Source organism: Arachis hypogaea, chromosome 9 (genome assembly GCF_003086295.3).
Source record: "Arachis hypogaea cultivar Tifrunner chromosome 9, arahy.Tifrunner.gnm2.J5K5, whole genome shotgun sequence".
Classification (NCBI taxonomy): Eukaryota; Viridiplantae; Streptophyta; class Magnoliopsida; order Fabales; family Fabaceae; genus Arachis; species Arachis hypogaea.
In genome coordinates, this window is record NC_092044.1 from 51,233,739 (window position 1) to 51,244,854 (window position 11,116).

The window sequence follows — 11,116 nt, forward strand, 5'->3', positions numbered from 1 at the left end:
TTTTCACAATAATTCGTATTTTCAAATTAATATTTTGAATTCAATGTATGTGTTTAAGAACAACAAATATGAGAATAATTAAGTCGATGAATATTTAAATATTTAAACTAATGATAGATTTAACTCTTAATCTGTTAGAAATAGAAAAAATTTTTTATTTTGTTATTCTAAATATTTATTATTTTTAAGTTGTGCTAAACAATTATTTTTTAGGGATAAATAAATAATTAAAATTCAACGGGTATATGTCAAAAACATAACAAAAGAAGTCATGCTTTAGCTTAATAACCATTTATTGATAACAAAAAAATGCTTAGAAAGTTATTAGAATTCATTATTTTTGGTCATCAATAATTATTAATGTTTAAAAATATGAGTTAAAAATATATTATTAAATTATTAAATTAAAAAAATTAAATTAATGATGACAAAAATAATAACAAAAAATAATAAATTCTAATGATTATTGAATATTTCTCAAAAAAAAAAATCCATGTTTAGGAGCACAAATTACTCAAATATGAATATATGATAGCTTAACTTTCTAGAAGACCAACCAACAAGAAGTTTAGATGATCCCAACGGCATCCAAATAACCGGTTACGCTAGTTAAGAATATTATGATCATGATGAACAGTGTACATCATATGCCTAAAAATGTTGCTTGGAAATAATCTTGTGCTATAATATGTGGCTACATTTGAATGATATGATGTACCAACATGTGTCATGTGATTCTTGTGGCATCCAAAAATATAAGCTTTTCAAAGAAATGCATTATTAATTGAATATTGTAAAATACGTGTTGATATTATTTAATAATGTTAACAAAATGCAAGAATGAATAAGAAGAATTTTGTGCATTAGTAAAAACAGGTTGCATCAATAATAGTAAAATGAGTTAGGTGTAAAATATAGTGAATTAGATTATGTGTTTAGAAAATTAAATAGTTTTCTTTTCCAAGTGTATTGGGGTTTCTAATTGATGAGAATTCTTCCATTACTTTAATTGGTATATCCTAAGCATAAAGCCTCGCCTAATATATTCCAATTCTTTTCGCTCCTCAAATCCAGTTTCTAAGAAAAAGACACAAAAAAATTCTCCTTTTTTTTTTTTGGCTAAGATAGGTAGTTTTATTAAAATGATGAAAGGTCCAAATTTGGACAACAGGCAAAAAAAAAATTGGAATAGTTCCACCAGCGTTTAACTAATAAGAATAAGACTATTACAATTTAGGGAAAAGGCAATTGAAAAAATTAGGTCGTTCTCTTTCTTTCTATTATTATTGTTTGTGCTAGTTTTATACTCAGAGATGGTGATCGTAGAACTCCTTCAAATATCAATTCATTTCTTGCTTTCCAAAGCTGCCAAAGTAGATTGGCCACCAGTTCAAGCTTTTCGTTGGGCTCTGCGTTGCTCTTCACCTTCTCCATGGTGCTGACCCACCATCGCGAGTGATGAGCGGATAATTTATATGCTTTTTGACATTATTTTTAGATAGTTTTTAGTAGTATCTAGCTACTTTTAGGGATGTTTTCATTAGTTTTTATGCTAAATTCACATTTCTGGACTTTACTATGAGTTTGTGTGTTTTTCTGTGATTTCAGGTATTTTCTGGCTGAAATTGAGGGACCTGAGCAAAATTCTGATAGAAAGCTGACAAAGGACTACTGATGTTGTTGGATTCTGACCTCCCTGCACTCGAAATGGATTTTATGGAGCTAAAGAACTCCAAATGGCACGCTCTCAACGGTGTTGGAAAGTAGACATCCAGAGCTTTCTAGAAATATATAATAGTTCATATTTTATTCGAGATTAGATGACGTAAACTGGCGTTCAACGCCAGTTCCATGCTGCATTCTGGAGTCAAACGCCAGAAACACGTCACGAACCAGAGTTGAACGCCAAAAAAACGTTACAACGTGGCGTTCAACTCCAAGAGAAGCCTCTGTACGTGTAAAGCTCAAGCTCAGCCGAAGCACACACTAAGTGGGCCCCGGAAGTGGATTTTTGCATCAATTACTTACTTCTGTAAACTCTAGTAGCTAGTCTAGTATAAATAGGACATTTTACTATTGTATTAGACATCTTTGGATTATTTTTGGATTACCTTATGATCCTTTGATTACGTTCAGAGGGGCTGGCCATTCGGCCATACCTGGACCATCACTTATGTATTTTCAACGGTGAAATTTCTACACACCATAGATTAAGGGTGTAGAGCTCTGCTATACCTCGAGTTTTAATTCAATTACTACTATTTTCTATTCAATTTAGCTTATTCTTGTTCTAAGATATTCGTTGCACTTCTCCATGACGAATGTGATGATCCGTGACACTCATCATCATTCTCACCTATGAATGCGTGACTGACAACCACTTCCGTTCTACCTTAGACCAAACGTATATCTCTTAGATTCCTTAATCAGAATCTTCGTGGTATAAGCTAGAATTGATGGCGGCATTCATGAGAATCCGGAAAGTCTAAACCTTGTCTGTGATATTCCGAGTAGGATTCAGGGATTGAATGACTGTGACGAGCTTCAAACTCGCGATTGTTGGGCGTGATGACAAACGCAAAAGAATCAATGGATTCTATTCTGACATGATCGAGAACCAACAGATGATTAGCCGTGCTGTGACAAAGCATTTGGACCATTTTCACTGAGAGGATGGGATGTAGCCATTGACAACGGTGATGCCATACATACAGCTTGCCATGGAAAGGAGTAAGAAGGATTGGATGAAGGCAGTAGGAAAGCAGAGATTCAGAAGGAGCACAACATCTTCATACGCCTATCTGAAATTCCCACCAATGATCTACATAAGTATCTTTATCTTTATTTTATGTTTTATTTATTATTATTTTTGAAAACCAATATAATCATTTAAATCCGCCTAACTGAGATTTACAAGATGACCATAGATTGCTTCATACCAACAATCTCCGTGGGATCGACCCTTACTCACGTAAGGTTTATTACTTGGACGATCCAGTGCACTTGTTGGTTAGTTGTGCGAATTTGTGAAGAAAGTGCTGAGTTAATATATGCGCATACCAAGTTGAATGCCATTATTAGAGATCACAATTTCGTGCACCAAGTTTTTGGCGCCGTTGCCGGGGATTGTTCGAGTTTGGACAACTGACGGTTCATCCTGTTGCTCAGATTAGGTAATTTTCTTTTTTGTTTTATTTTCAAAAAATTTTCAAAAATCTTTCAAAAATTTATCACCTGTCTTCGAAAATTTTCAGAGTTTTTAAGAATGAATTCTAGAGTTTCATGTAACATGTTAAAGCCTAGTTGGCTGTAAAGCCATGTCTAATTTTTGGACCGGAGTTTTAGACTAACATTATATGATTCTTGGAATTCTGATTGAGGACTTTGGATTCATTACTTCCTTTTTCCAAAATATGTTTTTGAAAAATATAAAATAAAATCCAAAAAAATCAATAAAATCATAAAAAACCAAAAATATTGTGTTTCCTGTTTGAGTCTTGTGTCATGTTTTAAGTTTGGTGACAATTGCATGTTTCTCCTTTTCTTGCAATTTTCGAAAATTCATGCATGGTGTTCTTCATGATCTTCAAGCTGTTCTTGGTAAGTCTTCTTGTTTGATCTTGATATTTTCTTGTTGTGTTTTTTGTTGTTTTTCATATGCATTTTTGCATTCATAGTGTCTAAGCATTGAAAATTTCTAAGTTTGGTGTCTTGCATGTTTTTCTTTTCTTGAAAATTTTTCAAAAATAAGTCTTGATGTTCATCTTGATCTTCAAAGTGTTCTTGGTGTTCATCTTGACATTCATAGTGTTCTTGCATGGATCATTGGTTTTGATCCAAAATTTTCATGTTTTAGGTCATATTGGTATTTTTCTCTCTCCTCATTAAAAATTCAAAAAAATCAAAAAAATATATTTTCCTTATTTTTCTCAAAATTTCGAAAATTTGAGTTGACTTAGTCAAAAAATTTTTTAAAACTTAGCTATTTCTTATAAGTTAAGTCAAAATTTTCAATTTTAAAATTCTTATCTTTTCAAAATCTTTTTCAAAAATCAAATCTTTTTTATTTTTTCTATTATTTTCGAAATTTTTAAAATTTATTTTCAAAATCTTTTTCTTATCTTTATTTCAAAATTTCGAAAACTTTACTAACAATTAATGTGATTGATTCAAAAATTTGAAGTTTGTTACTTTCTTGTTAAGAAAGGTTCAATCTTTAAATTCTAGAACCATATCTTTTAGTTTCTTGTTAGTCAAGTAATTAATTTTAATTTTAAAAATTAAATCTTTTTTTAAATATCTTTTTCAATCATATATTTTTAAAATATCTTTTTCAAATCATATCTTTTTCAAAAATTTGATTTGAAAAATCTATTCTAACTTCTTATCTTTTCAAAATTGATTTTCAAATCTTTTTCAACCAACTAATTGACTTTTTATTTGTTTTAAAATTCTTATCTTTTTCAAAACCACTTAACTACTTCCTCCTCTCTAATTTTCGAAAACATCTCCCTCTTTTTCAAAATTCTTTTAATTAATTAATTGTTTCAAATTTTAATTTTAATTTTAATTCTTCTCTTAATTCGAAAATCACTAACCTTTTTTTCGAAATTAATTTTCAAAATTCGCTCCCTCTCATCTTCTTCTATTTATTTATCTATTTACTAACACTTCTCTTTATCTCAAGAATTCGCACCTATCTTCTCCTTTGTGTTTGGATTCTTGACTCTTTCCCTTCTTCTATTCCTTTCTTCTTCTACTAACATAAAGGAATCTCTATACTGTGACATAAAGGATTTCTCTTCCATTTCTGTTTTCTTCTTTCTCATATGAGCAGGAACAAGGAAAAAGGCATTCTTGTTGAAGCTGACCCTGAACCTAAAAGGACTCTGAAGAGGAAACTAAGAGAAGCTAAAATACAACAATCCAGAGAGAACCTTACTGAAATTTTTGAACAAGAAAAGGATATGGCAGCCGAACCCAACAACAATAATGCAAGGAGGATGCTTGGTGATTATACTACACCTACTTCCAAGTTTGATGGAAGAAGCATCTCAATCCTTGCCATTGGAGCAAACAATTTTGAGCTGAAACCTCAACTAGTTGCTCTAATGCAAGAGAACTGCAAGTTTCATGGACTTCCATCAGAAGATCCCTACCAGTTTTTAACTGAGTTCTTGCAGATTTGTGAGACTATTAAGACTAATGGAGTATATCCTGAAGTCTACAGGCTCATGCTTTTTCCTTTTGCTGTAAGAGACAGAGCTAGAACATGGTTGGACTCACAACCTAAAGATAGCCTGGACTCTTGGAATAAGCTGGTCACGACCTTCTTGGCTAAGTTCTTTCCCCCTCAAAAGCTGAGCAAGCTTAGAGTGGATGTTCAGACCTTCAAACAGAAAGATGGAGAATCCCTCTATGAAGCTTGGGAAAGATACAAACAGATAACCAAAAGGTGTCCTTATGACATGCTTTCAGAGTGGACCATTCTGGATATATTCTATTATGGTCTATCTGAGTTCTCTAAGATGTCACTGGACCATTCTGCAGGTGGATCCATTCACCTAAAGAAAACGCCTGCAGAAACTCAAGAGCTTATTGACATGGTTGCAAATAACCAATTCATGAACACTTCTGAGAGGAATTTCGTGAATAATGGGACACCTCAAAGGAAGGGAGTTCTTGAAATTGATGCTCTGAATGCCATATTGGCTCAGAATAAAATTTTGACTCAACAAGTCAACATGATTTCTCAAAGTCTGAATGGATGGCAAAATGCATCCAACAGTACTAAAGAGGCATCTTCTGAAGAAGAAGCTTATGATCCTGAGAACCCTGAAATGGCAGAGGTAAATTACATGGGTGAATCTTATGAAAATACCTATAATTCATCATGGAGAAATCATCTAAATTTCTCATGGAAGGATCAACAAAAGCCTCAACAAGGCTTTAATAATGGTGGAAGAAATAAGCTCAGCAATAGCAAGCCTTTTCCATCATCTTCTCAGCAACAGACAGAGAATTCTGAACAGAGCCCCTCTAACTTAGCAAACATAGTCTCTGATCTGTCTAAGGCCACTTTAAGTTTCATGAGTGAAACAAGGTCCTCCATCAAAAATTTGGAGGCACAAGTGGGCCAGTTGAGTAAGAAAGTCACTGAAACTCCTCCTAGTACTCTCCCAAGCAATACTGAAGAGAATCCAAAAAGAGAGTGCAAGGCCATAGACATAATCAACATGGCCGAACCAAGGGAGGAAGGAGAGGACGTGAATCCCAATGAGGAAGACATCATAGGACGTCTCTCAAGTAAGAAGGAGCTCCCTATTGAGGACCCAAAGGGATCTGAAGGTCATATAGAGACCATAGAGATCCTATTAAACCTCCTTCTACCATTCATGAGCTCTGAAGACTATTCTTCCGCTGAAGAGGATGAAAATATAACTGGAGAGCAAGTTGCTCAATATCTAAGAGCCATCATGAAGTTGAATGCCAAATTGTTTGGTAATGAGACTTGGGAAGGTGAACCTCCCTTGCTCATTAGTGAACTAGATACATGGGTTCAGCAAACTTTACCTCAAAAGAGACAAGATTCTGGCAAATTCTTAATACCCTGTACCATAGGCACCATGACCTTTGAGAAGGCTCTGTGTGACCTAGGGTCAGGCATAAATCTTATGCCACTCTCTGTAATGGAGAAGCTGGGGATCATTGAGGTACAGCCTGCCATATTCTCATTACAAATGGCAGATAAGTCAGTAAGACAGGCTTATGGATTGGTAGAGGACGTGTTAGTGAAGGTTGAAGGCCTTTACATCCCTGTTGATTTCATAATCTTAGACACTAGGAAGGAGGAGGATGAATGCATCATCCTTGGAAGACCTTTCCTAGCCACAGCAGCAGCTGTGATAGATGTTAACCTAGGAGAACTAGTCCTTCAATTGAATGGGGACTACCTTGTGTTTAAGACCCAAGGGTATTCTTCTGTATTGATGAGCGGATAATTATACGCTTTTTGGCATTGTTTTTAGTATGTTTTAGTTAGTTTTTATTATATTTTATTAGTTTTTATTTAAAATTCACTTTTCTGGACTTTACTATGAGTTTGTGTGTTTCCTGTGATTTCAGGTATTTTCTGGCTGAAATTGAGGAACCTGAGCAAAAATCCGATTCAGAGGCTGAAAAGGACTGCAGATGCTATTGGATTCTGACCTTCCTGTACTCAAAGTAAATTTTCTGGAGCTACAGAAGCCCAATTGGAACACTCTCAAATGCGTTGCAAAGTAGACATCCTGGGCTTTCCAGCAATGTATAATAGTCCATACTTTACCCGAGATTTGATGGCCCAAACAGGCGTTCCAAGTCAGCTCAAGAATTCTGGCGTAAAACGCCGGAACTGGCACAAGAATGGGAGTTAAACGCCCAAACTGGCACAAAAGCTGGCATTTAACTCCAAGAAAAGTCTCTACACAAAGAAGCTTCAATGCTCAGCCCAAGCACACACCAAGTGGGCCCGGAAGTGGATTTTTATGTCATTTACTCATCTTTGTAAACCCTAAGCTACTAGTTCTCTACAAATAGGACCTTTTACTATTGTATTTTCATCTTTTTGATCAATTTAGATCTGAGGATCATCTTGGGATGTCTAGTTCTTAGATCATGGGGCTGGCCTCACAGCCATGCCTAGACCTTGTTCTTATGTATTTTCAATGGTGGAGTTTCTACACACCATAGATTAAGGTGTGGAGCTCTGCTGTACCTCGAGTATTAATGCAATTACTATTGTTCTTCTATTCAATTAAGCTTATTCTTGTTCTAAGATATCACTTGTTCCTCAACTTGATGAATGTGATGATCCGTGACACTCATCATCATTCTCACCTATGAACGTGTGCCTGACAACCACTTCCGTTCTACCTTAGATTGAGTGGATATCTCTTGGATCCCTTAATCGGAATCTTCATGGTATAAGCTAGAATTGATGGCGGCATTCTTGAAAATCTGGAAGGTCTAAACCTTGTCTGTGGTATTCTGAGTAGGATTCAAGGATTGAATGACTGTGACGAGCTTCAAACTCGCGATTGTGGGGCGTTAGTGACAAACGCAAAAGAATCACTGGATTCTATTCCGACATGATCGAGAACCGACAGCTGAATAGCCGTGCTGTGACAGAGCGCATTGAACATTTTCACTGAGAGGACGGGACTATAGCCATTGACAACAGTGATGCCCAACATACAGCTTGCCATCGAAAGGAGTAAGAAGGATTGGATGAAGACAGTAGGAAAGCAGAGAGACGGAAGGGACAAAGCATCTCCAAACGCTTATTTGAAATTCTCACCAATGAATTGCATAAGTATCTATATCTTTATTTTATGCTTTATTCATAAATCATCTATAACCATTTGAATCTGCCAGACTGAGATTTACAAGATGACCATAGCTTGCTTCATACCAACAATCTCCCTGGGATCTTCGCTTACTCACGTAAGGTTTATTACTTGGATGACCCAGTGCACTTGCTGGTTAGTTGTGCGAAGTTGTGATAAAGAGTTGAGATTGCAATTGAGCGTACCATGTTGATGGCGCCATTGATGATCACAATTTCGTGCACCAAGTTTTTGGCACCGTTGCCGGGGATTGTTTGAGTTTGAACAATTGACGGTTCATCTTGTTGCTTAGATTAGGTATTTTTCAGAATTTTTAAGAATGAATTCTAGTGTTTCAAGGTGATGTTCTTATCATCACCAAAGCTGACTGATTCTCATCAATTTAGCTCTTGAATGCAATGTCCTGCTGAAGCTTGGCTAGCCATGTCTAATTTCTTTAGACTGAAGCTTTAGACTAACATTGCATGATTCCTGGAATTCTTATTAAAAATTTTGAATCTCTTTATTTTCTTCTCCATATAATTTTCGAAAAAACCAAAAAAAATTTACAAAATTCATAAAAACCAAAAATATTTCTTTCATTGAGTCTAGTGTCTCATTTTAAGTTTGGTGTCAATTGCATGTTTCTATTCTTCTAGCATTTTTCAAATTCCTTCATGTGTCTTCATTGATCTTCAAGTTGTTCTTGATGATTTCCTTGCTCTGATCTTTAAATTCTCTTGTCTTGCTTGTTTTGTTGTTTCTCATATGCATTCTCAATTTGTTAGTGTCAGTAGTATACAAACTTCTAAGTTTGGTGTCTTGCATGCATTGTCTATTTGATTTTAGTTGCATTTTTATTATTCCTCATTATTAAAAATCCATAAAATTTTTAATTGTGTCTTTTCAAGTCAATAATATAGAGAATTGAAGATTCAGAACATACAGCAGAGGAATTACACAGAAAAAGCTGGGCGCTTAAAACGCCCAGTGAGGAAGGAAAACTGGCGTTTAAACGCCAACCAGGATACCTGGCTGGGCGTTTAATGCCCAAAAGGGTAGCATTTTGGGCGTTAAATGCCAGAATGGATACCATTCTGGGCGTTTAACGCCAGGATGGCACAAGAGGGAAGATTTTGTTTTTAATTCAAAATTTTTTCAAGTTTCCATAATTTTTCAAAATCAAATCTTTTTCAAATCATATCTTTTCAATCATATCTTTTCAAAATTAATTTCTCTTCATTTTCAAAAATACTTGCTAACAATTAATGATTTGATTCAAACATTTCAAGTATGTTGCCTTTTCTGTTGAGAAAGGTTTAATGTCTGAATCATATCTTTCAAATTTCTTGTTAGCCAAGTCATTAATTTTCAAAATCAAATCTTTTTTTAATTATTTTTCAATCATATATTTTCAATCATATCTCTTTAAAATCATAACTTTTCAATCATATCTTTTTAATCACATCTTTTTCAAAATAGTTTTCAATCATATCTCTTTGATTTCCAATTTCAAAATCTTTTTCAAAATCACTTTATTTCTTTCTCAATCTTAGTTTTCGAAAATCAATTACCATTTTTTCAAAATTTATTTTAATTAATTCACTTTAATTTTCGAAAATTTCTTCCCTTCTTCTCACATCCTTCTATTTATGGACTAACACTCCTCCTCAATGCACAATTCGAACTCTATCTCTCTTGATACGTTCGAATTCTTCTACCTTCTCCTTCTATTCTTCTTTTCCTCTGACACATCAAGGAATCTCTATACTGTGACATAGAGGATTCCATATTTTCTTGTTCTCTTCTCTTTCATATGAGCAGGAGCAAAGATAAAGGCATTCTTGTTGAAGCTGACCCTGAACCTGAAAGGACCTTGAAGCGAAAACTAAGAGAAGCTAAAGCACAATTTTCTGTAGAGGACCTAATAGAAATCTTCAAAGAAGAGGACATGGCAGCCGAAAACAACAACAATGCCAACAATGCAAGGAAGGTGCTAGGTGACTTTACTGCACCTATTCCCGACTTCTATGGGAGAAGCATCTATATCCCTGCCATTGGAGCAAATAACTTTGAGCTTAAGCCTCAATTAGTTTCTCTAATGCAACAAAATTACAAGTTCCATGGACTTCCATCGGAAGATCCTCATCAGTTTTTAGCTGAGTTCTTGCAAATCTGTGACACTGTCAAGACTAATGGGGTTAACCCTGAGGTCTACAGACTTATGCTATTCCCTTTTGCTGTAAGAGACAGAGCTCGGATATGGTTGGACTCACAACCTAAAGAAAGCCTGAACTCTTGGGAAAAGCTAGTCAATGCCTTCTTGGCAAAGTTCTTTCCACCTCAAAAATTGAGTAAGCTTAGAGTGGAAGTCCAAACTTTCAGACAGAAGGAAGGTGAATCCCTTTATGAAGCTTGGGAAAAATACAAACAATTGATCAGAAAGTGTTTGTCTGACATGCTTTCTGAATGGAGTATCATAGATATCTTCTATGATGGTCTATCTGAACTGTCCAAGATATCATTGGACAGCTCTGCTGGAGGATCTCTTCATTTGAAGAAGACGCCTGCAGAAGCTCAAGAACTCATTGAAATGGTTGCAAATAACCAATTCATGTACACTTCTGAAAGGAATCCTGTGAACAATGGGACAAATCAGAAGAAAGGAGTTCTTGAGATTGATACTCTGAATGCCATATTGGCTCTGAACAAAATATTGACTCAGCAAGTCAATATGATTTCTCAAAGCC

General features: G+C 34.9%; 1 non-coding gene across 1 annotated transcript; it reads right to left on the reverse strand.

Annotated features, from left to right (window-relative positions):
- Window positions 1-5,366: 5,366 nt before the first annotated feature.
- Window positions 5,367-5,474, reverse strand: LOC112713860 (small nucleolar RNA R71). Its single transcript, XR_003158821.1, has one exon. It is a non-coding gene; the product is annotated as a small nucleolar RNA R71 (small nucleolar RNA).
- Window positions 5,475-11,116: the final 5,642 nt, after the last annotated feature.